We start from the raw sequence: 26,209 nt of genomic DNA, 5'->3' as shown, positions 1-26,209 counted from the left end.
AGCAGTGGAGATCAGAATTAGTCACAGCACAGGCTGCAGGAATAAGAACTAAGCATGTAATAGCCTGATTTATCTTTTTTGACAGGCAGCTGGGCTTTCTACAAATGCCTTTATCCTGCTACCATATGAGATGCTTCAAATACAGTATATGTATATGTAGGTTTCCCAGTCATGACTTAGCTGATTTTTAGGAATCAACATTACCTAGGCTATTATGCAAGAACAAAAGCTGCTCTATACTTGCTGCCAAAAGCTTGCTTCCCAATGTCTTGTTACCCCACAATCAGAGCCACTTGCACAGCCCTGTTTTCTTGAATATGCAGAACATTAACAATTATTATTGAATTACGTATCACTGATCTAGGCTGTGTTGCTGACTAGTGAGCTGAGTTAGAGAGAAGGGAGCTAATTACCACAGCAAAAAGAATAGAGATTAAAGAGGTACTACTGGAAAAAATAATATTGAAGAGCAGTAGCCTGGAAGAACAAGACAGATAACTAGAGAACAGAAAAGGGAATCAAGAGTCCTGCTTTGTGTTAAAAATAATTTTGCTACTATTAAGAAAGCTGCTGAAGCATCTTATCAACACATTTCGTAATACCAAAAAAACAGGGCATACTGGTTTTACATAGAAAAATGTCCTTCTGCTGCAGTGACATGTGGAAATTGGGGAAAAAAAGCAAAACTCTAACAAACTTGTAACTTAAGATGCTGCAGGAAAATATTTCTTTTACAGCCATTCAACATATATTTAATGCACAATACAAAGTCATAGAAGGCATCAAAAAGAATATATGCAATATGGAACAAAGGAAAAGAACAAAGTTAAGACTTTGGGTAAGACGGTGGGTAAGATAAGTAGACTGGAGTGACAGATAGCAGATGGGAGCTGATTAGGTCTCTAAATAGTTCCCATTCAGATGCTTCGATATTTACATTTCTTTCAAAGATGAACAACTTTTTTAAAGAATAATTATTTTTTACTGAAGGAGGGGTAAGTAACTGAGAACAGGGGGACTAGAAGCCTCCCTTGCACCTGAAACAGATTTTTAGCCTTTTTTCTTTTCACTGAAACTCCTCCCTTCAACTCAACTGGCAATTAACAGATATACATGAACACACAGACAACATAAAACCACAGACTATACACTAAAAATCTGCAGTCACAGGTTTCATTCCAAAACATACAGAAGGATCTTACTTGCTTTGTGAGAAAGTTAACTGTATTATTGTGTTGAGGAACAAGATCACAACTGGTTTATCAACTATTAAAAAACAAAGACTCTTTCTCCCAAACAATCCAAAAACACGATTAAAAAAACGAAACACATACCCACACACCAAAACCAAACAAAAAAACCAAACCAAAACAAACCAAAAAACAAACACAAAAAGCCACCAACAACGACTTTAATCTGCTTCAGGGTTTTAGCTAGAATATCCTTCTACTAATTGCAGTTATTCCTCTGATTTCTCAGCTATCCACTTTAAGACATGGTATACTTTGCACCTCTATTTATTTAAGACTTTCTCTACACACAATACTTGTACTGCCTAGTGATTCTGATGTAATAAAATGGTTTAAACCCCTTCTTCCTCAACACGTAGAAATACTTCTCCTATACATAGACACATATGTTTTACCAGTCTAGCGTCATGGAAATAAGACCTGCATGTCAGTGGTATAACTATATAACCATATACATAGTGATATAACTATATTCACAGGTACAAGTTACTTCAATTAGTACACTAAAAAAAAAAGGCCAAAAAATCCTACTGTAATCCTAATGAGCTCTACCAGAATACAAAGTATACAGACCACCTTAGCCCACATGAAACTATGTGTATGAAGAGAATGTACCATAAACCAAACAGATTTCATCTTCCAGAAAAAGGTTACTTAAAAATGAGGAAAGAATTAATTCTATTGAAAAATAACACAGGAAAATAATAATGCCCATTATAACTGATTTTTTTTACAGAAATCTTCTAAAATAGAATAATTTAGAATAAAAGTCAAAACACAGCTCTAGAGGGACCAATAATAACAATTGTTATGGTATACTCAGAAATAGGTAAATTTCATAAATCCTCACCCAGAAAAATACAGTATAATGTAATGTTAGCAATGGTCTGTTATAATTTCTACCTAATTATGATTTTCATGGAAAGATTCCTATTTAAATTTACATTTGATTGTTGGAGTAGTAGATTCCTATAACATAGTATAGCACACAAATATTTTCATGTTTGATCTTCCATTCACTCGTACAGCAGAGGTTTGCTGAATGTAGGATCAAAGATTGCTCAACTTTTTTCCTTTCCTATTTTCCCTGATGACAATTCCACACTAGCATTTTTTCTGTTGGGCAGCCAATTAATCTGTGCTAGTCAACACCTGATCTGAATTTGTGTAGCTAATTAGCAAAATGTCTATAAGTGTAGAGCAAATGAAGCAACGTGTATTTTAATTTTCCAAGAATGCAAAAATTAGGGTAAACTCTGGAGAAATCCAGCTCTCAGAGGCAAAAGGAAATGGTGCAAATTCAGCCTTCTGAATTCCACTATTTTGTGTTGGCACTATTAAAACAGGTTTCATACAATATGATTATGGTTTGCACTGGTCATATACTTTTTACTCAGAATGAAAAACATGAAGGTTAAATGAAGATGGTGGGAAGTGGTGACTTTCTCACTATGAAGTCTGTGTTTATTTTTGAACACTTGTGTACTCATACTTAAAAAGCGCAGATTTATTGTTTTGGTTGCTAAGAAAAGTGATTATTGAAAACTGATTTGTCTCTGGTTATCTTGCATTAAAATCCAGTGGTTCTGAATGACTCTTAGGTGACAAACCAGATTTTAGAGATGGTATGCAAGTACAAATAAGTAATGTAAACAGAATCAGAAAAACAGGCTCAGGAAAACTGTATCATTGATGGATCTACTAATATTTTTTTTAAAGGAGATCACTTGAAAAGCTAAATAAGTTTTATTGTCTCTTTCACTTGTGACAATAGCAGTTCCCCAGTAAGCTATAAAATTATGGCATTTGGTAACTTGTTTTCAGCATTTTTGATGTGTTTCAACCAATAGTACAGTCCTGTAACAGGCATATATATTGTTCAGATCTGTACTGTTGCTTCAAACAGTGAAATATTAAAAAGAAAGAAAGAGGGGAAAAAAAAAAAAAAAGGAAATGTGAATAAAATGTAAATTATGTGAAATAATAAATCAAAGATCTAAAGTCTGACATTTACATTTCTGGTGGTCCATATGTTTTACATATTACAAAACCATCATCATAAACAATTCTTGCTAAAGAATACAATTCACATTCTTCCTAAACCATCCTATCTCATTTGTTTACAGTTTCCTTCTCAAAAGCTTCATTAAATTGAAGACAGCATGAGCAAGTTGAAACAATTCATAAAAAAAAAAAAGGATTTCTATTAAATAATGTCAACATCAAAGGCAACAATAAGTAATCTCCTGCAAAGTGGAGTCTGTGGAAGCATATTTTGAGCTGGTTAAAAACTGGCAATTATCAATTTCATTTTGACATGAATGAGAGGAGGAATGTTCTGTACATGCTTTAATCTCCTAACATATATTTTATAACAAAAAAAAAAAAAAAAAATTCAAAACACCTGCAGATATTTTTGGTGAATATTTAAGTCTGTACCAGCACAAACAAGTTTACATTACTGAAAGCATTATGTCTATTGCATTTGCTTTATTTTTTAGTTTTACTGAGTTGTACTGGTTTTGTTAGTAGACAGCAGTCTACTATTCACCCAGGGAAAAGGTGTCAGCTGGGAACAGGCTACCACTGCATAAAAATAATACAGCATACACCTTGCTCCAGGGCTGGGCCTGAGGTGCTGGTACAAAAAGATGTCAGGGAAGAGAAGCATCAGTGCTCTGCCAATGGCAGACCTCTTTCTAAAGAGCTCCAGAAATTAGCAAAGATGTAATGAGATAAAGAAGACAGGAATGTCTTCACTGAAGATTACAGGAGGGTATCACTAGGCTTCCTTGGCCACTTGTGCACAATGCATCATTTCAGAAAGGAGCAGTCTTTTTCACAAGTGCAGATTTATCAGTGTGCATAGGCAATTGGTCTGTTCATGTCACAAAGGGAAAAAACAAGTGCATAGTCTTTTTTGTCACTCTAAGGCCCTCTATAGATTTTAATAATGTAGTAATGAGATTTCAGTTATAATAACTTATACTTCATTATTCACAAGACACTCTATTGAAGCAGATCTATCCCATGCACAGGCTAGTTGATACACATTTTTTTTTGTCCTTTAATCTTTTATCATTACAGTGGAATGAAAAAGAGAGAAGTGCAAATGACTCCTTAATTTTACACTCAGTTCTAGTCACCACTTTATAACTGTATCCTTTTTTTTCCACTTTTGCTCTTATCTACGGAAGAAGAATAATCCAAGACAAAGACATTAATGGTAGCTATCTAGAATCTTTTCATATTTCAAGATTACATTAAAATTATGGTAAAATAGGTTAAATGTTTGTAAACTTAACACAGAATAAAATAACTGTACAAAAAATGAGAATTCTTTCTTTCCAGCTAGGTGTCAAAGAGCACCAGAGACATTTTATATCTTTCTCAAGTTGTTGTTTAGCAATGGTTTTGCCTGCTTTCTAACTATGTGAAGTTTGCGTTCTAACTACTGAACTATATTAACAGTAATGGTACCAGAGCCATTCTATTTCCTCTGCAGATTCATATTCATATAATGCAGAATCTTCCCTAGCAAATGTGTTTCTGAAAAGCTGATGGGATTGCTTCAAAAATTAAAAAAATACACCAAACATATTTCATTTATTGGAAGTTTGGAAGGAACGAATTTGCTGTGGTGAAAAAATATAGTGTTCAACTCATAGTCAGGTCTGAAATGATTCATTTAAAACAAACCTTTTGAAGAGCTCCTGTGTCTAAAAAGTGCTCTCTTTTCTTCAGGCTTTACTAGGTGATTTAATAAAGTGCATGATCGTTTCCTACAAACTTCACTAAGAAAAGGGTGTCAAACAAACCTGGAACCCCAAACACTGCCAAAGGAGAAATAGCTGGTACCTCACTGTGTTTTTCATTTGCCATTCAACATGGACAGTGTAAGAACACAATTAGCATAACAGAACTCCTTGAAGAGAACAGCTGCTCTTTTCTTGACCAGTTATGTCACTGCTTTTCAAAACCTCAGAATTCTGAGCTGCTTCTGCTACACATAAATAGGACTAATATTGTTTCAGGATGCTTTTTGCTCTAGTGATGCAAAGTTTGAAGGACAGGTAACCCTTAGAGCAACAGAGATCTTTTCACTCCATTTTTTTCTGAACATGCAAAGCCGTGCTTGCAAGAACAAAATGCACAATACAGTCACTTAAGAATTCAGGAAATTATGTTCTCATAGTTTGTGTATATATATATCCCAAATGTTGTGTTGGGAGGTCAATCTGAATCAAAAGCTGCTCCATTTTATGAACTCTGCTTAATATGCCTTACAAACCTGACTTCATTTAAATCAAATCTGTGACCGCTGTATGATCTAGGTCAAGAAGCAGCAGACACTCAACATTTTCTGATAAACGCATTCAGATTTCAACCATTTTGTCTTGAACTCCCTCTGTATAATTACCTCCTCCTTATTTCTATGCACACTAATTGATTCTCTAAGGATATATAGTTCTATTTTATCACATAGGCAAGATAAAACAGAAAACTACAGAAACAGAAAAATACAACAAATCCTTAGTTTTTCCTAGACCTCTCTCAGCTTCCTACAGGATTCAGTGCTACTGTTTTCACATCTCAAACAGCCATTTACAGATGTCATTTTTACCACCATTTACAGGTATTAATCTTGCAAAGGTTACCCCATGTATCCCTTCTGTTCTCCAAGTTTAGCCGCTTGTGGATCAAGAGTGAATTGCTTTAAGAAAAACACTAAAGACAGCAAAAATGTACTGCAGTAGTCACAACATATAGATGAAATATATGCTGATAGGGTTAGAGTGATTCTTAAATTTTTTTTAAGCAGTAGCTATGAGACTGAGGTAGTGTCCTTGCATATTTGCCATGAAGACAGAGGCCAGAAAATTGGATTGGATAAGTAACAAATTTATCAGTGTTCTCTCTGACCCAATATTTATAGAAGTGTAAAGCTTTGCACTTCCTTTACATTGATGTAGATGCTTAGGTTAAGTGGCTGTGAAGTTGTCAAGAATATTTTTGTCGCCAAATTACCAAACTTATTCCAGAATGCATGTGAAAAATAGGTTAAAAAATCGGACAAATATGCACAGTATATAGCTCTATATAGTCTTTGTTTAAATAAAAAGCTAAGATGGAGAAAAAACCCTTTGCAGTATTTATGTATCATACACCAGGAGCACCTCAGACTCTTCCATGCTGCCTGGCCAACATGTCTGTTTCTCACTTAGGAGACTAGGAAAGTTCCAGCCCTTGGGCTATTTAATCCTCAGTCGCTTTGCCAAGATCACCAGCAAAGCTATCAATTATCACATCACAAAAAGAGAGTGAACAACCACCCTGCAGAAGCTGGCATAAAACCATCTACTCTTTTCACGTACCTCTTCATAGCTATCAGATGGTAGTAGTTTTGGGTTACTACTGAATTAAATATTTCAAGTGCTCAATTTTTGAGGGGGGGGAAGAAAAAAAAAAAAAAAAGAAAACTTGGTCACAATTATGTTACAAGATCTTACTAGAAGTCTATTCCATGGCATTATCTGTAGCTCTTACGGCTCCCATATTTAGACATAGCAGATTCTCTTGTGAGTGCAGTATCCCAATCCTCCACATAAATTTGAGGTGGGAGGCCAATGGGTCAGCGCCAGCCAGCACGCTAACGCTTGTTCACCGGAATCCACAGAGCTGGCAAACGTTTTGCTGAAACTCTACTTAAGGGTCTCAAGTGTATTTCAGCACACTCAGGGTATTAGAGCTTTATATCATTTGAAAGAATCCTTTATTTTTAGTGCTAAATCAACAAAGCTGTTAGTGTCATTTTCAGTCAGACTGTCATCTACTGGGAATTCAAAATTACACTCAGCTGCAAACTATTGACACTCCTCTTAACAAAAAAATGTTTTTAATAAATCTTTACATTAGCCTATGAGATAAAAAAATCTTTACCATGAAATATACAAGTGTATAAGTGTTTTATGAAAGTTTTATTAACTTTACAAAAGAAGAATTGGCAGTGAACCATGAACATCCTGTACTCCTAACACGTGGTTATAAATTACATGTTCTTTCCAATAACATCTGAAAAAGAGACTGTAATTTAAATTTCAAAACCACTTGGCATACCTACTATATAGTGCTGACATGAAGTAAAGGGAGGATCTGGAGAGACTCAAACAAAGAGTGAAAATATAAAGACATCCTTAGCTAAAAAGCTGCTGATGAATACAATTCCTTTCCAGCTGGACAGGGATCAAGTACTTGCTTGTCATATCATTCAATGCACTGTTCAATCAGGGATTCTTCCTTTCAACAAAAAGAAAACTTAAGTGCTGCTAATCATCCCTTATATAACTTTATCTTGCAGATACCTTCTTTATGTCAGGATTTCTCAATGACCATTGCCAACAGTAGAAGGATCAAAGTTGTTATTAAACAAAAATGCAAACATGCCTTCACTGATGGGGAAAAGCAGTTATGTTCTCACAAACAAGATTTGCAGCTATGAGCAGCTTAATGATATTTACTCTGAAGTAAAGAAATATACATTAAGAATCTGAACAGTATCTATAGAAAACCTTCCATTTCTCAGTGACTATGCTCAATTTAACCTATTTATTCGGATTTCCTATAGTAAGATACATGACACTTCATCCACATAAGTATGTACTTTAAAACGCTAACATATTCAAAACTGACTTTTTTATTAGACCTCCTGTTTGTCATTCCACACAGCAAACTATTCTCTCAAATTTTACAGTATTTTTAAGTACAAGAAATGTCTTTAATAGACAATGCATAAGTTTACAAGAAATGTAAATTTTTTTGCAAGCAGACTGGGTAATTTCACCCAACTCATTCTCAGTGCTGTCTGGATAAAACTGGTTTTTCTGCCTCCCAGCAATTTGTGAAAATCCAGAAAGAAACTAGCTGCCAGTTAGTTTAGTGGCTTGAATGGAACACAAGTGCACAGAAAGAAAGCCAAGTCACAAATAATAATGCAACATCAAGATTCCTTAAGACCAGTCCCTAGAACAAAGCAAACACAAGAGAACTTTGAGAAAAGCAAGTGAGAAATGAAAAAGCCCGGAGAAAAAAAGATTAAATAATCCTAAGTTTTAAAAAAACTACCACTGCCACACAGCTCTTGTGACAAAATCAAGCAATGAGATCATCAACAACATTTTCAAATAGCACACTTGCCAATTCTGCTGAAAATTTGGTAATACCCAATTGCAGATCTGCTTTTGTAAAAGAAGGGGAAAAAAGGTCAAAATGGTGAGTAAACCAGATTTAATTTAGAAAACTTTAAACAACTCTAACTTTCTCCAGTCCCTACAGAGAAGCAGCATCTTCTTAGAACCATGAAATACCCAGTCTGACATTTGAGAAAGTACCAGAAGAGAGGTCTACTTCATTGGACAGGATTAGGTAGGAAAACAAATTGCAGAAAGAAAATTAGTATTAATTCTGAGAAGTCTGATGTGGAAAGCAATCAGCATGTAAATAAAACTAGATTAACAAAATTCTAGTTTAACAAAATAAGAAAATTCTAATTTATAGAAAGGATTTGCAACAGTCTAGATAGTGGCTACAGAAGAAACCTGGAGAGCAACTGAAAATACACACAAAACTTTTCCCAAGCCTGTGTATATGAGAGACTTGTGATCCAGAGAGAAATCAGAAACATTATCCCTATCTGACTAGATTCTAATAAAGTAGAAAACTGAAGTGTAATCGTAAAAATGGATCTTGATGTTTATAATACTGCAAATAACTGATGTTTATATGCATTACTTATTCTGAAGAAGAAAAAATAAGCTCAATTTCAAACCATATTTTTAGAAATGCATGTTAATCAAACTGTTGAAGAAGGCAGAATTTTGTCCAGAATTGGATCTATCAGGATGGCAAATTTTTCATTTGTGCAAAAGTGCTTAGGGAAGTGCACTCCCTCTCTCAAATCACTTAGGACTTAGAGGACAAATATTCAGAAGATGTGATTCACAAAATTTGATCTAATAATAGATATAAAGTATTTGATGTCTTAATTGAATTATAAGGCCAACAGAAATACAACCGGACGTTAATGCTCTTTGGATAAAGTATAGTAGCATGAATTGAAACTTTCAGTTAAATAAAATACATAGATATTACTTAACCAAAATAATTTGTAACTCTGAAACACTTTTTTTTTGTATTTTTATTTAAAAAAAAAAAAACAACAACAACAACAAAAAAAAGATCCAAACTTAAAGAGAATAAAAAATGCTGTATTTTCTAAACACAATTCCTCTCCCTTGCTAGTTGCAGTGGTGCTGCATTTTCTACCAAGGGTACTGGTCACATTGCTTGATAAGTATTGCTCTTTTTCAGAGCAGATATACTTCTGTTCAGATCACAGTGCTATGGCATAGCCAAAAATAAAATCACCAAAGACAAGGAGGAACTGTATCACCATTTAAACTAGAGCTCCTATGCTTCCAGCAGGATTACAGAAAGATACTACACAAAAACAACTTCCAGCAAGTGGCCTCACTCAAACACTTACTATATGAAACACTGCATACAGATTGTTAGAAAGTTGCTTAATATGAAAAACAGTGCTTTAAAAAAAAAAGTCTTTGGCAGAATGACTACTTTTAAAAACAATTTAGAATAAACATGGCTAGCTTGAACTACTTAAATAATTCCACTGCCTTCAGTTGAGTGTCCCATAGCTGAAGGTGTGTTACAGTAATAGCACCATGAGCTGCTTACACTGCCCTTTGGCACTTGGTAGCAACACACAGACTACATCTCTGTTACCTTTGCAGTGCTCAGCTTGCCAGAACAGGAAAGGCAGAAAATGAAATAAACCATGTTCATGATACTGTGAACAAGTTACAAGTAGACAAAAAAGGGAAGAAGCTTTATGCATGACTTAGCAGCCTAACAGTTCTACAGCTGAAAAAGTGCAATAATGTGAAATATGTATTGTGTTTTTATTGAATTTTAAGATAGGTTTTATTTTGAAAGATAACCACTTCTACAAGTGATAAATAAATTCTGTTCTTGGAATGAATGGAACTTACCTTGCAAAAGAAAAGGGAAGTATCTTAAAACTTCTCATTTTAAAGAAAAAGTAAACTATCCAGCAACAAAAGGCTTTAGGAAATTTTCCAGAAAATGCAAACACTAGAAGGTCTCTGATCTTTCAAATTTTGTCTCTTCACACTTGAAGCTAGCACAGCACATTTTAGTAGTGCAACCAGAAAAAAAACAATACACAAATGACAACAATATACAAGTCCTAATTATGAAAAATGAGGGTTCATTACAAAGTTGTGAACTAAGACGAGCTAGGCATTTCATAGCTCTGAAAAAAAAATCCTGTCAACATATCAGATTTATGTCTGCCACCTTAGACCTGGGCATTTCAATATGAACAGGAAGAATAAAAATTATGTGAGACACCAAGAATCACCAACCTGTCTTGACAATACAATTAAGATGACTGAAAATCTGAAGAAAACATGGCACAGTATATCCATGGATACAGAAAAAACAGAATTTACAGCAAAAGCTAAGTTCCTAAACAACTAATTGCTATTTTAAAGGAACAGCTTAGTAAGATTCTTGGGTGAAAAGTACTCATCACGCAAACTCACAGCAAAATTGTTGGAATATCCTGTCCTCTAGGTGAGATTCTTTCTGTCCTCTTATTATGACTTTTAAATATTTCTATATCCCTTCAAAGGAAGTGTGTCCTGGACTTCACTAATCAAATGGCAGCAACCATACACTAGATAATTTCAAACTGTTATACAATTCTTAAAAATATTTAGAGAGAAGTAGTTTGATTTACAAAAATTTATTACTGTGACTATTAGTCAAGTTGTGAGACGGTACTAACTTCTCAAGGAAGAACATTGTTTTAGAATCTCTCAAGGAAATGTGAAAAATAGTTTGGCAGCTGAAAACTTGGCAACATCAGTATTTCAAAAGCAAAGCAGGTAAAAAGGGAGGGGGAGAGGCAGGGGGGAGGAAAAAAGCAGGTGGCCAGACAAAGGTGCTGCATAAAAATGCAAACAAAGGAGACTGTTAACTGTTCTGCAAGGAAGTCATGAATCTTTCCTAGATCCCTGTCTTCTGTCTCAGTCTAAGATCACAGTAGAACTCATAACAGTTCCATAAAGGTTTCAAAAGGGGTGGGAATAGAGCCCTGCTCCTATAGCACAAAGCAATGAAAAGAACCTTCTAGGAATTCAGTTTACATCTGTTGAGAGCAATGGAAGCCAGAAAAACAAGTAATGTTTACAGGAGTTCAGTTTTGCTCCCAATGTACTTTTTGTATTTATTATAGGGATTAGAGAGTCACACATAAGAATTTCTAACAACTATTAAATACTTTCAAATAAACATTAAATCTGTTAAAGCTCTGAATAGCATAAGTTGAGAATAGTTTTTAGTATAGAACAGAGAACAATAATACTGTGATTACAACCTCCTGAGAACAATTAAAGATTTTCGGGCTTTTCTTCTGTTTACTTTACAATCCATGACAAGAACTTATACTATTTTGTTTTCCACATCTCTCCAGCTGTACCTGGCATTGTTAATGCTCATTATGATCTTCAATATTTACTGCAGCTGTCAGAGGGTTTTTTCTTCCCCATTCATTCCAGGTGCTTTTCTACATTTTCCATTAAGGTACTACTCTTCTTTTCAGAACATCAGGACTTTAATATTATTTTTTGTAACCTTCCATCTCATCCTTATTTTCTCCATTTATTCAAACCTGCCCAATTATTCTTTCAGTAGTAATTCTGTCTCGTGCATTCTTTCACATCTGATGGTGGACATTAATTCCAGAGTTTCACAAATATGCTTTTACTTACACCATGGTAGTGTGTACAGGTCCCAAACACCTGTCATATCAAAGGACTGCATTTGTCAGCAATAAAGAAAAACTTTCACAGAATTCTACTCTTTTTTCTTGCAGAGGAAGTCAGAGGTAATTATGAGAGAAGAAAAAAACCCACACAAACAGCAACTGTGACTGACATGGCTGACTTCAAATTTTATCACCCAAGTGATAAAATTTTAAAGCATACAGAAATACACTGGAAGTGTATAGGTAGTTTGGTACTTCAGTGAGGACACTGTAGTTCTGGAATTAAATTCTTTTCTCCCACATTCTGACTACAGTAACTTTATCTCAGATGTACTTTTGGCTTTGATGCAGATTTTTGGGTGTTGAGTATCATTTAAAAGCAAAACAGAAAAATTAAATTTTCACTGCTGTAAAACAATTAGAAATATAATACTATGACTAACACTATCAGCTCCTCATCTAAGTTAGAAGTTACCTTAACTTTCATGCCATTTAACCAAGAACATCACACAATCACTTAATTCTTTCTAGATCATTTTCATGGAGTTGATTCCACTGTCTCCTTACTGTAAGACTATCTTTACCACATGAGTAGATCCATACTGGGAATCACATTTTGTACCCTCTCTACTAGTCCCAGTTAGGTTAGTGTTGGTACACTAAACGAACAGCAGAAAAGCAGGTAGGAGCTTTAATAAGAGTTAATCACTTGCAGAGTGGAAATGTCCATTTTTAAAGAGAAAATGTCTCCTAAATTAGAAAACCTAGTTCTTCTAAGGATAAATATTTGCTATTAAAAGGCTTGGAATGGAAACAAAAATGTCTCATCTTGCTTCCCATTATTACCTGTATACAAACTACGTTCAGAGACTAATGCAGTCTCTGATTTAGGTCAGAGAAAATAAATATACTTTATCTTGTTTATGTCTCCTGGTACCACAACGCTCTTCTGCTCTTGACAGTGCCAGAAAAGGCAAAAATGCAGGACAGTATGTGTCTAAAATGCAGCTATTACTACTGTGTAACAGTAGGTTACACAGAGAGGAAGAAAGTTTAAAAATAGAGAACAGTGTACCAAAGCTAAAGAGAATTTAATGTAAGATATAGTCAATTATTAGTATTTGCACCTGTAGAAATGATCTGACATTAGCAGGCATTCATAAAGTGAAACATTTTGATTTTATGTTAATTTTTTTCTTGAAAAAAAACCTCTCTGCTCTTTTTTCATAACATGATAGCATTGTTTTACACGGATTTGATTAAATGTCTTTGAATGCATTTTCCCTGATGTACCCAATGATCCCCAAATAATAATTTGAATTTGCAAAAGCTATACGTGCATTTTTAAAGATGTATCATCATGTTCAATTTAATCACAGTTTGAACACAGGTGATCAAACATTAATGTTTCCTGAAGATAAAAAACTTAGAATAGAATGATTCAGCAACACAAAACTGAACAAGTAAATCAATAATTTTCACTTGTTGCTAATATAGCACCTTTTTCTTGTGAAAAAAAATCTAAATTGAGAACTGTTGGGAACTGTTGAGGTAGCTCTTCCCTTAAAAATACATTTTAGATTAAAAATACACTAGCTAAGTTTAGACATGCAAACATACCAGTAAGAAAATGGTTTATGCATTCAGTAGTGTGAAATTAGCACTTTGTTTTGTTTGTGAGAATTATAAACATAATTGAAAAAGACTTGCCTAAAACCCACAAGGAATATTGCCAGCTCAAAAGAGTAGCCACTGTTATTAATCTACGTCCACCAAGTGCTGCTTTTGCTCCTTTTTGAGCAAAAAAATGTTTTCATTTCCTTTTGCTAGCTTGCTAATGCTTTCCCTATCAAGGCAAACTTACACTGCTAGGAAGGAGAAATCAAAGAGCTACAGATACTATATTTTTCTCTGTGCTTTTATGACAATTGCAGCAGATTCCTGAGGGGAATAGAAAAGGATAGGAGGGAAACACATCAAATAAATCTTGCAATGAATGACACAGCTTTGCTATTTCATGTAGCAGGGCAACATGAATATGCTTCTGAGGATTTGGTAGGGAAACCTACAGGATATCCTACTGATATAATTCATTGTTTCAGCAAGTCAAACAGAAATTCTCATTCCTCTGGAAGTTTGCTCTACTGGTCTCTGAAAGAAATGGTCTCCTCATTTTTTCTCAGCCAACATACACAACTCCACCAACTACAGAGGAAGAAAATACTATTTTTCTGAATCATTATAGTATTTTGTAAGAGAAAAACACAATATAGAAATGAAAATACAGGACTAGATGAAACTCAATTTCTTTTACGTATCACGACATGATATCTGTTCTTCACTGGTGAAAAATGACAAGTTATTTCCATCCAGTAATTCAAACACACAAGCAACTCTGTTAAGAAATGTAGAGGTAAAAGAGGAAAGAGTTGAAAGCAAAATACCCGTTTCACTTTTGCTGCAAGCTTTATTTACTATAGATTAAATTCTGAAAGCCTGCTGGCCATGCCAGTTGACATATGCAGTGTTCTACAGATGTAGCTGCAGTAACACAGCTGGATATAATGCTCTATCCATCTGGTGCACAGATGTTTGATTGTGTCCTTGGTAGTTAGCCAGATTTTGAAGGATCCATTTAGTTCTTGGATTGAAATTGAAAGAACAAGAGAACAGTCCACTGGTAGTAATAATACTTCACATTTCTCTTAACAGCCTTAACCACTCTCACTTTCTCTATTAAGCTGAGTCATGGCAGTTTTCTCTTACCTTTTCCGGAATTTGGGATCTAGAGGAGACAAATGCGTTGGAATTAAACAGGCAAAAATCAGCACTCTGCTGTTCTTTGTTATGCCAGAACTCATCTTCAGACTCTTTTTAGTAACAACTCAATCCAAAAAACCTTGGGGACAATGGAAAAAAAATTAATGAGCTCTGAAATCAACCTTGAAAAATTCTGAAGTGATTACTCAACCTGAGCAATTTCATCAGTGCTATCACTGCTAAATTCTGTTGGAGACAATTTATCCTCCTTTAAAACATATGTTCATTTTATCATGTATAAATTACTCATATTTTACCTATCTCCTTCAAAATGTTCCAAACTTGGATTTCATGTTGGTTTTAGCAACAGATCATATTTGAGTTCTGCAGTAAGATCTATGCAGCACTCCAGAAATACATGTTAGAACACCAGGTACATGTTTGCTCATACTGATAAAGACTCTGATTCTTTTTCTCTCAGCAGAGTTTAAAATAATGTAAAATTGTAACAGATAAGGAATAAACACCCTGACTTCAAAGACAGACCTGCCTTTCCAGGTATACTTTTTGTGTCTCAGATAATCTGTTCTTCATTAACTCAGCAGGATACCTTTATCCTTGGAATAATGTTGCCACTGCAGTTGCAACTACAGTTCACTTATTAAGTGCAATGGTAATGGACAGAATGGTATAATTGTATGGATATAAATTTTAAAATGTATGTACAATAAGATGAAATTCAAAGTGTAAAGTCAAAAAGATGTTTCAAGAAGAAAACAACTTATTTGACTTTTCATATTACAAATACTGGCAAAACATTTCTGTTTCAGAAACAGAACAGTTTGATTTAATAAAAAATATAAATCTGGCAGGAAAATTATTACAGTAAGTATTTTTAAATAGCTTTTATTAAAGCAATTGGTCTTTCTGATCCCATAAGCAACACTAAGATCATTAGTAATATAACAATTACCTTGTTGTTATCAAATTTCTTCAAGCTTCTGCTTGCTCCCTGTCTCATATTTCATGCTGTTGACCTAGAAAGAGAAAAAAAAAAAAAAAAAATCCTGTTGAATAGCTAAGTCTCAGTGTGAGTTTCATGTTTTCGTTGCTCATCTCAAAAGCTGCTTCCGTTACTGGCTACTCAGCTGCATCGGCCAGAAAGCAGACACAAGTTTGTATCTGGAGCAGTACAGCTCATGAATCTGACCTGTTCTTTTACTACTTCCTGGCCTGTAGAGCAAGATAGAAACCAGATAGCTGACAGTTGAGTGGTTAAAGGTTTGTAGAGAAATAAATCTTCAGTTAAAAATTGAGACTTGGCACTAATAGATATGAGATATATCAGCTTTGAAATTCATTCATCCCTCAGACTTTAAGAGCAGCTGAAGAACATTGCAGCAGTGGCTTTCATCCATAAATAAAGTTACACATTTAACAGCTGAGAAAGCATGCTAAGTGAATGCTAAACTTTCAAGAGGAGAGGGAATTTTCACAGAGGAACTTTTCACCTCCCTTTCTTATAATATAAGACTAGTAATAAGCTTAGAATTTATTAGAGCATAATCTAAAACCTTAAGATTTTTATTCTGATGAGAGTACTTCTCCTTTCATAACAAAATCAAAAAGAAAATCCAATTTTTCCTTCTCTGAGGATGCTTCTTTAGATTGGATCATCTTAAATTTAAACAAGTATCTGCAGTCAAACACATAAGATACAACAGATAAATCTGAGTGATGACAAGAAAGCTGCAGTAGCACATCAGCAACTTAAACATTCCTCAAATTCTACTCAACTGATTTGCAATGGTAGAAACTGAAATGTTTTATAAATTTCACAGAGTGAGATCTGGTCCCACTGAAGATAACTTGAAATATGCAATTGCTTTAACTAGAAAAATAATTTCACTGCAACAGCAACATAATTCAGTCCCACTCACAGCACAGAATTCCAGACAATTTTGATTCCTTTAAATTTCTTTTTTATATTATTTTTTTGTTTTATTCTAGGCAGAGATTTGGAGGGATAAGCGAGCAATCTACCTTCCAGAGAAAAAAATAATAATAATTTTCTTAAAATCCTGTGGAAGAGTGAGAAGTAGAAAAGGAAAAGTTGGAAGAGTCTTTCCTTTTGGCTCCAGTCCTTACAAATTTTTCAATTTTTCCTAAATTCTAATTCAAAGAGTAAAATAAAAAAATACATAGGTGCATAGAAAATTGAATGTCCTACAGAAATAGAAGGGTCACTAGTGCTGCCAACAAGAAGGATTGAAAGTTTTGATACAAAGTAAGACTACAGAGAATTTCTTCCTTTGGAAAAGACATTGCTGATTTGAGAGGCCTACAGAAACATTAATTATGTGGAGCAAGTGAAGAGGAACCAATTATTTTTTATTTCATAAGACACAAGAATGAAGGAAAAGCCCATTAAATAACAAGGTAGCAGATTGAAAAAAAAAGAATGCATTTCTATACAGTACATAATCATACTATGAAACTCATTGACACTGGACATTTCAGTCAATCACATGCAAAAATAGATTAAACAAGCCCTTACAGTACAATGCCATTAATAAGTCAGACAGTATTTGGCTCAGGTTATTCCTGTATTTCTGATCTCTGTAAGCTGGGAGGATATAATAACAAAGGGATGACTTTACACTTGGCCTTTCTTCTAAACTTTTTTCTAGACTTCTATCAGGGACAGAAGAATGTTTACATGGCCATGTATCTAATCTATTAAAGGACTCTTAAAATAATTACAGCAAATTATGGCCATATTTTTTATTCTTGCGGCCATTTCCTCAAACAGATGACAAAGAGGACTTCCCCTTTTAGTTGCAGCAAACTAGAGAAAGGATTGCAATCTAAATGAAAAGACATGCTACTTGGGAGTATTCATTTATGTATTTTTTGTTAATTTTTGTCCCCTCCCTGAATCTGTTCAATTATACTAAAATGAGAAACAGAACGCTCCTCTCTTGAGCCTTTGGTGTCAAAACCATTTGAGAGCTGTTCTTTTAAAGATATGGGAAACCTACCAAAATACCAGATGTTTAATCAATACCCTTAACATTTTGGAAGTCTAGAGTATGGAAAGGAAATGTCAATTGAATCGCTCTAGAAAATCAGATCTTTTCATTTTCACAGTCTGCAATATACAATATTGACAGTCAGAAAAAGTTGGCTTCTTTACTAAAAATAAAAATCTGTGAGCAAAACCCAAAGGCTATCTCCATACCATAAACTTATTTGCTTTAAAAAAACCAGCATTGTAAACAAACATTTTGTAGAGTTTCTCTGGAGATTTTGCCTGCATGTTATAAGATTTTAAATACTTGACCTGTTGTTTCTTAGATGGCCACTTCCTTAAAAAGGAATGTATTTTCAACTTCAATATTAACTTTACAGACTTCTGTATCTTTATGGAGATTTACAAAATGTAAATCCTAACAGCTAATGATAAATACATGTGAAAATATTTTTTAAATTAAGTTTGAGAAACACTGATTCATATTAATGCATAAATCATAGGGCTGTGGTTTTATGTTGAAAACAACAGAATTCTATAGTATGTATTTTATTTTATTATTATAGAGTGTTTAACTCCAGGACACTCTCTTATGTTTACTAATAGATGGCAAATTGTAGTCTTTGACTTCAAATAGGTCAGGAGACACTTTCTGCTGTTTCAGAGTATGCTTTTTTTCAGAAACATATCTACATCAAGAATTTACTTCAAATGCTTCTCTACTCTCTACAAACAAGCCCTGTTGTGAGTATATTTATTCTGCCTTGTAAGAGTGAAGCATAATTACTTCAGCCATTTGATATTTTCTTCTTCCATTGATAGGATGCCAAATGATATCCTGATAGATGTGCACGGAGCACTAGAAATGTCTGTATTACATCTGCATTTAATCAGTATGGGAAGTAAAAAATATATATTTCTTATTCAACACATCAAACAAATGTCCAGAAACTGAGGTAGAAATGAAAAGGTTTGGTGTGTCTCCTGGCTGTGGCTTTTTAACTTGTTTGCTAATTTGCTTGACTCATCTTTTCAATGTGTAATCACAGCTTCAACATGTCTCCATAATTACCTTAACAGGATAAAAGCTAGAAATTTTGATACTGGGGTTCTTTACTGGCATCCCCTAAATAACATGTGTCAGCTGTCTCAGATTTGCTGGGTTTATTATAAACATATTTGTTAGATACCCTGGAGGCTGAAGCAGATTTAACCCAAAAACATATGACAATCCTTTACTTACGTCTATTTATGTTTGCTTTTTTTAAGAACAAAAAAACGACTAAATTCAAAACGGCAAATTCAGTGTAAATTGTGGTTCTTATGGTTTATTCTTGGTCTGGATTTTTTTTATTTTTTTTCTTCAGAAATCAAACTCTGAAATAGTTTGAAACATCAGCCTAATCTAAGGCTACGTTTATTACTACTATAGAGATACTAACTGTATAAGGGGAGGAGGAAGTTGGAACAGTCTGTCTAGCCTGCCACCTCGGTGCTTAAACTCAACGCCATTTAATTACTGTCAACTGCCACCAGATTTCTGCAGGGTCAAACATTCCTATCGTTTTGTCACTAAGGGTCTAAAAAAGCCTGCTATTGAGAATGCTAACACTGCCTACACCACGGAAGCAGTAATATGCTGTCCTGGCTCAGCCTCAGCCGGCGACCACCGGCTCACTCCTAACACACCCCCACCCCCTGCCTCCCGGTGAGATGAGCAAGAAAAATGGAAAAAAAAAAGTAAACTCCATGGTTTGAGATAAAGGCAGTTTCATGGAACATCACAAGGAGGGAAGAACTAATAATAACACTACTACTAATAAAATACTATACAAAGCGCGAGTGATGCAGAATGCAACTGCTCAGCAGCCGGAACCCGACATCCAGCCTCTCCTGAGCCGCGAACCCCCCCCCCCCCCCCCCCGCACCCTCCTCTCCCCACGGCCAACCCCCGCTCCTTATCAACTGGGCATGGAGTCAGATGTTCTCGAATATCCCCCTGGCTACCTCGGGTCAGCTATCCTGGCTGTGTCTTCGCTCCCAGATTCTTGTGAAAATTAACTCTATCCCTGCCGAACCCAGGACACACATCTATGCCTTGTAAGAATTCACAAAGTAGATATTCCTCTGTTACACTTTACAAAAACACAGCCTTCTATTAATTGTCTGTAACTAAACAAAATAGTGCTGGGTATATTTCATCTGAATTTTGGAGACATGGGGTTTCCAAGTCTAATTATTACTACTCTATTTCAGAAAATGTAGTCTTACAGTCCAAATCAAAAAAGATTTCTCAGACTATGAAGATAACTGTTTACATGACATCACAGTGTTAGGGGTTGGAAAGGACCTCAGGAGATCACTGAGTACAACACTCCTGCCAGGACCACCTAGTGTAACAAAGGAACATGTCCAAGAAGGTTTTCAATGTCTCCAGAGAAGGAGACTACACAACCTCACTGGGCAGCCTGTTCCAGTGCTCTGTCATGCTCACAGTGAAAAAGCTTCTTCTGTTTACACAGAATGTCCTATGCTCCAACTTGCATCCATTACCTCTTGTCCTATGATTGGTCATCATTGAGAACGTAAAATTACTTCCATTTCTTATTTCCAGTTTGCATGAAATAATAGGTGAACAAAAGAACCCTTCATGGTCCGCTCCTTAGGAAAGTAATAGTGCACAGAAGTACAGAGTTCCAATTTCTGCTCCCCAAAATATCTGAGTATTTTCTATTAAATATTATGGCAACAGCAGGTAGAGATTCATCCATCTGTCTCCACACTAATATCCCTACCACCAGATCATAAAGTTCCTTCTTGTTTACCTTTTCAGTTCAATGAATATTTAATGATTTCATGGGAACAGAACATATTCCTGCCTTATAAGATGAAACTTAGAACTCTCACATGGGAAACAAAAGTGGCAAAGCCACACTATGTAAGGAAGAAGTATATGCACCACTACATCACAGACGTGTTGTTAGTGCCTGCCCCACCAAAAGCTCCACAAAATTAACTATTTTTATGTATTAATGCAACATTAGGAAAAAGAAAATAGAAATAATGCCATGTCTCTAATCCTTTCTCTCTAAATTCCTAACCCATCCAAAAGATAAGAAACTTTAGGAAACCACTGCTAAACGGACTGTCAAGAATGAGTTAAACTGAGTCACACCCATGTGAAGTAAAATCTGCAGATCTGCCAGAAATCAGAAGACATCATACTCCATAAGATCAAAATTTCTAAAGCCTAAATAGGCTACTCCACTTGAAAATGTACACTTTTTAATACATAATTATCATTAGAAATATAAGATTTCAGGTTCATGAGTGATAATTCTTAGTTTTTGTCTGTAAGCCTGACTCAAATCACTAATAGTGAAAGTTTCACAACCCCAGACTTAGCTCAGGCCAGTACTGAACTTTACCTTTCCTTTGATGGAAAGATGGGAAAGAATAATTATGACTTTATTAAATGGAAACTATCCACATAACCTGATATCTGCACCCTTTTACCTTATTGGTTCTCCTTAAAAATAAACAAAACAAATAAAATTACTCAAAAATCAACCAAACAAAACCAACAATAAGACAAAAAAAAAAAAAACCAAACAAGAAAAAAAAAAAAACACCACCAAAAAACAACTATAGCAATCAAATCCTAGCCATCTCCAAAGAACATGATGCCCAAATAAGCTCCATTCCCAGTCCCCCAACAGCAATTCCAGACAGGAGGAACACAAGACTAGAGTGAAATGCAAGAACAGAATTCTCAAAACAGTTGCCAATCCACATCTCTTAACCTCAGCTTAACATACCCTGGCCTATATTCTCATCCTAAACCTAAAGTTAGAGAAACCATTCCTTCTAGAAAAAGTCATTTTACTTACTTAAAGGCCAAACCCTTAAGTGAATCTCTATTTCCTTAGACTATGGTTATAACAAGGATAAAATCTAGCCTGATCCAGAAGATTTAGCCTAACAAATCTGTTGACCTTTTGAGTTCAAGGTGAGACTTCGGTGTCTGTCTATTGAGAGAGGCAGCAGCTAGCTAACAAGAGAATTTGGAGTTAATAGTGCCAAGTTCTTTTGCTTTACTGGGAGCCAAATCCTGCTAGCACTGAGCAGTGACAGTTAAGAAAACACTCCTCAACTCATACTGGAGTTTGTTTCAAAGTAATGGAGGGGAGGAGGTAAACTATAGTTTTGGTCTCAAAGGGGGAGCTGTTACTGTTAGATGCAACTTCATAACTGAAAATGAGTATGGACAGAAAACTGCACTCCTCCCTTATGCCTGTGAAAGGCAATGCCTACCACCGTCTCTTTCCCAGATGAGAGATGAATTTGCCACTTCAGCAATGAAGAAAGAAGATATGTTCATTTGGCTTTGATTTCAGCAGAGAAGTGGCACCTAGTGGCTCAGAGGCAATTAAGAGCATCTCTCAAATGTGACTCTTGGCTGCAACTCAGCAGCTGTTCAAAGAGTAGAAGAGAGCTGAATGAAGTGGACAAACTCATCCCTCACCATGGGACCTACACAGGTAAAAGCTATAATAAAAGCTTTAGTAATCTGAATCCGTGATAAATTAGAGTATGAACTCGGGATCTCTGTTGGGTTTAGCAGAAAACAAACAAAACTTAAAGCTCAAATAAGTAGCTTAACTCAAATGATCAGTTTTCTGTAGCAGCAATACTTTGTTTTCTAGTACCCTGATTACCAGCCTTCAAAGAAACTCAACATGCTAACTTCATTATGAAATCAATGACTCCAAGGCATTCAGCACCTTACAGACCCTGTGACTGGTAAGAACAGTTTAGACACTCTTTTTGTTACGATGACAGCCCAGACTTTACAAAAATCACAAGGAGAAAACAGACCATCAGCCATTCAGTAATTATATAGCAACTGCAAGGCCACTTAGTTACTGTGGGATAAGCAATAGAATGCTTAATAATTTAACCAATTATCATTCTTTATAATAGCCAGGTTGGCATTTGATGATCCACAGGGGTCTCACCAGCCTCTTCACATACCCAACATTTGGTGTTGCCATAGTAATGTTCACACCTCTCCAGTTCACAACTTCTGTCAGTCTTCAGCATAAACCCCTATTTCTAGAACTATCAAGAAAAGACTTACAAAAGAAGTGCAAATTATATAATGCCCTGCTGAAGACCATTTTTACAGCACCTGTCTATTCTGACAGGTGTACTATTGTCTCATTCATGTGTCCAAACTTGTCTTCAATTTGCTATGCTTACTTGACTGATATATTATAAATGAAAAGGTACAGCTCTGCTGGCCACAAGGCCGAAACCTACTGTGCTAACACTGTGGTGCATTAAAATGACTGGATAAGAGCATTCATCATGTTTCATACCTAAGAATAATGATAGCTTGCCATTTTTCTTTTTAATGGCTGTAGTTATTACAGTCATATCTGGTGGATAAATATCCTGTTGCTGTTCCCCTATATAAAACAGCAGTTGAACAGCATTCAAAGAAACCTTTGACTGAATCTATTAAACCTAAACAATATAACAGTGTGGTGGTGTTTTGATTTTGGGGTTTTGGTGGTGGTGAGGTTTTTTTGTTTGTTGTTTTTTTTGTTTGTTTGTTTTGGGGTTTTTTTTGGGTTTTTTTGAGGACTGTTGTTTTTTTTCCTAATTGGAAACAAAATCAGAAACATAGTAGTTCCATCCAAATCCAGTAAGTCTTTCCATTGTCTTTTACAGGCTTAGTATGACACTTGTTAGAAATACATATGATTTATTTACTATAGCTTATTCAAAAAGGTAATGTTTTTGAATGACACCTGTCATTCTTTGTAATAATATTTTCCATTCACAAACCATCTTTCATCTTTCAATCTCATCCCTTCTGTTGTACTCATGTGAGCCTAAAAAGCCTGAAATCCTGGACAGTATTTCAGGAAAAATTGTTCTATGCACAGATACAGATATTCTGACTGATTTATAGCTCAAGATCTGTTAAAATCCAAAACTCAGCAAATCTGTGTATAAAAGGAGTGTAGAGAGTCTGAAATAACCTGGTCTTAACTTAATCAAGCTGACTCAGAACTTTGGTTCAAGCCATGTGAAAGGTGTGGCATTATTTAAATAGGATAAAAAAGGAATTCATAGTTTCATTTCATTTTAATATTTTAAGTAAAGTTTACAGAAAGTGAAACCTACAGAGAATGAAACTAAAATAAATAACCAGGGAAAAATAACTGCTAGCAGGAAATGCTAAAGACTGCATTTTACTATAACCTCTACTTATTCTGGAGCATACATTTAAAGATTGTTCTTTGGAGTATGAAGTTGCAGGAGTCGGAAGAAACAAGGCAGTTCCGTGCACATGCCAGTGTGAAACAAGACACCTGAGCTTCCCGTAAAAAGAGCAGCTTCTGCAGGGTAGCAAAAATAGCCCATCATCAATCAGAACTACATCTTGCATTATTCTTCAGATTTGTGTTACATAGTACAGCCCTTTTGTGATGATCTGTCCTCGGGAGAGGACATTTACTCATAGAACTTCTCTTATCAAAATTCTTAATTCGTTTGTGCAGCTCCTCTGGTTTATGTATGTTGCACTGTATCCTATCTACAAAATTTCGAATAGCAGCTGGTATCGTAACACTGATACTATGGAAAGTGCTGATACTATGGAAAGAGTTAAAGCTGTAAAAAAAGGCAGTTTAAGAAGGGAGTAGGAAACATGGAGAGCTGGGGAATAAAATCTTGTCAACAGAGATGAGTGCAGGATCTCTCTCACACAAACTTATTTTGGCTTAAGAGATGCTAGCAGGTGGCAGATACATGACTGTGTGGTCATCAGTCAGACCAGAACTTTTACTTGAGTTCCTTAAATGAGGCTTCTCTCAGAGGAACCATACACAGTAATTATGGTAGGTACTTAAGCAAATGGACTGTTAACAGCCAGATAGAGGTGATAAGCTTCCCAGCCCAGCTGGAGAACTGATAGTGATAAGGAGGAAGGAACTGAAGAGTGGAATCCGTTTTAGCAGAGAAAAGGATTCTGTAAAATAGTGACTGATCTTATTTGTCCCAAAAAACCAAACAAAACAAAAAACAAACCAATCCAAAACAAAAAACCCCCAACCATGCCAAAAAACCAAACAAACCCAACCCCCCCAAAAAATGGTATATCTCTAGTCTCAGAACTAGAAGATAAAAAAATTTCTATTATAAAAAAAAGGAAACTGTAATCGCTATCAAAGAGTATTTACAAAAAAACAAAAAAACCACAAAAAACAAAAACCAACTTGTGGTGATCTTTCTAACGGGCAATAAAATTTCAGAAAATATATATTGATATAGTAAATGTAGAAATACTGGAAAACTTTTTCAGTGTAGTTCTTAACATCAGTGGAGAGAAGAAATGAAAAATACAGTCAATGCCAGGCTCACCCCATGAAACATCGCATATTAGAAATATATTACTTCATTCTCTGGATAGTTCTAACTAGCTACAGAAGGGACACAAGAATTTTCAGGACTGTCCTTGATATGGAAGATCAAGGTAGTTATCATATTACTATTCTTCTCTTGCATATCTTACTCTAGACAATCTGAGTAAGATTTTTCACAGCTCAGTTTCAGTTAAGTCAAATTGAGAGGATCTAGTCACCAAAAAACCCCCTCCCTAACCTCAGGCTACGGGAGTTTACAGAAGCACTTTCTGTTCATTGAGCAGCCCAAGCAAAAGCTACAGATCTTAACAGTTCTTTTGCATAAATCAAATTTCCCCTGTTCTCACTCCAAACTAGACAGCTACGGTCCACATAGCACTACACATTCTATTGGCCTCAGCCAGTCAGCTCTGCAGGTAATCTGCAAAATTAAACCAATCAAACAAAACAAACAAACAAAAATCCCAAACAACTGAGCAAAACAAAATAGTTCACTATATCCCACCCAAGAAGTGTCAATATAAGAAGAGGCCCACTATGTGACCTTTCATTTTGTGACTGCTTCCTCATTCTTACTGCGTATGTCTCTAACATTCTTTAGCCCTAATCAGAATAAAACAAGGTTGGTAAGGTTGTGCTTGTTTGATATGTTTGTTTGTTTGTTTTAAAGCTCAGAGTTTAATTGTGCAAGGTAACTCAAAGAGAGAAGGATGGGGTGGTGGGTTTTTGGTTGCTTTTTTTTTTTCATTTTAATACCTGGTTTCTTCCCTCCCAAACATACACGTGGTTTAGAGAGTTTAGAGGGTGACTACTTTACCATTGCCCAATTCAATCACACAGATAAATCTTCTAAGTAGGCCTAATT

At 35.3% G+C, this 26,209-nt stretch overlaps 1 long non-coding RNA gene across 1 annotated transcript in view; it reads right to left on the bottom strand.

The window, feature by feature from the left end:
* The window catches only part of LOC139804653 (uncharacterized), a 125,497-nt gene that overhangs the window by 71,802 nt on the left and 27,486 nt on the right, over positions 1 to 26,209 (bottom strand). The window contains exons 2-3 of the long non-coding RNA XR_011729477.1: positions 15,851 to 15,914; positions 14,884 to 15,016 (exon numbers count right to left, since the gene is read on the bottom strand). This is a non-coding gene — a long non-coding RNA (uncharacterized lncRNA). The remainder of the gene's footprint in view (positions 1 to 14,883; positions 15,017 to 15,850; positions 15,915 to 26,209) is intronic.

Source organism: Heliangelus exortis, chromosome 18, assembly GCF_036169615.1.
Source record: "Heliangelus exortis chromosome 18, bHelExo1.hap1, whole genome shotgun sequence".
NCBI classification, from domain to species: domain Eukaryota; kingdom Metazoa; phylum Chordata; class Aves; order Apodiformes; family Trochilidae; genus Heliangelus; species Heliangelus exortis.
Note: the sequence above shows the minus strand (reverse complement) of the source record. Positions and strands in the feature narration are given on the sequence as shown.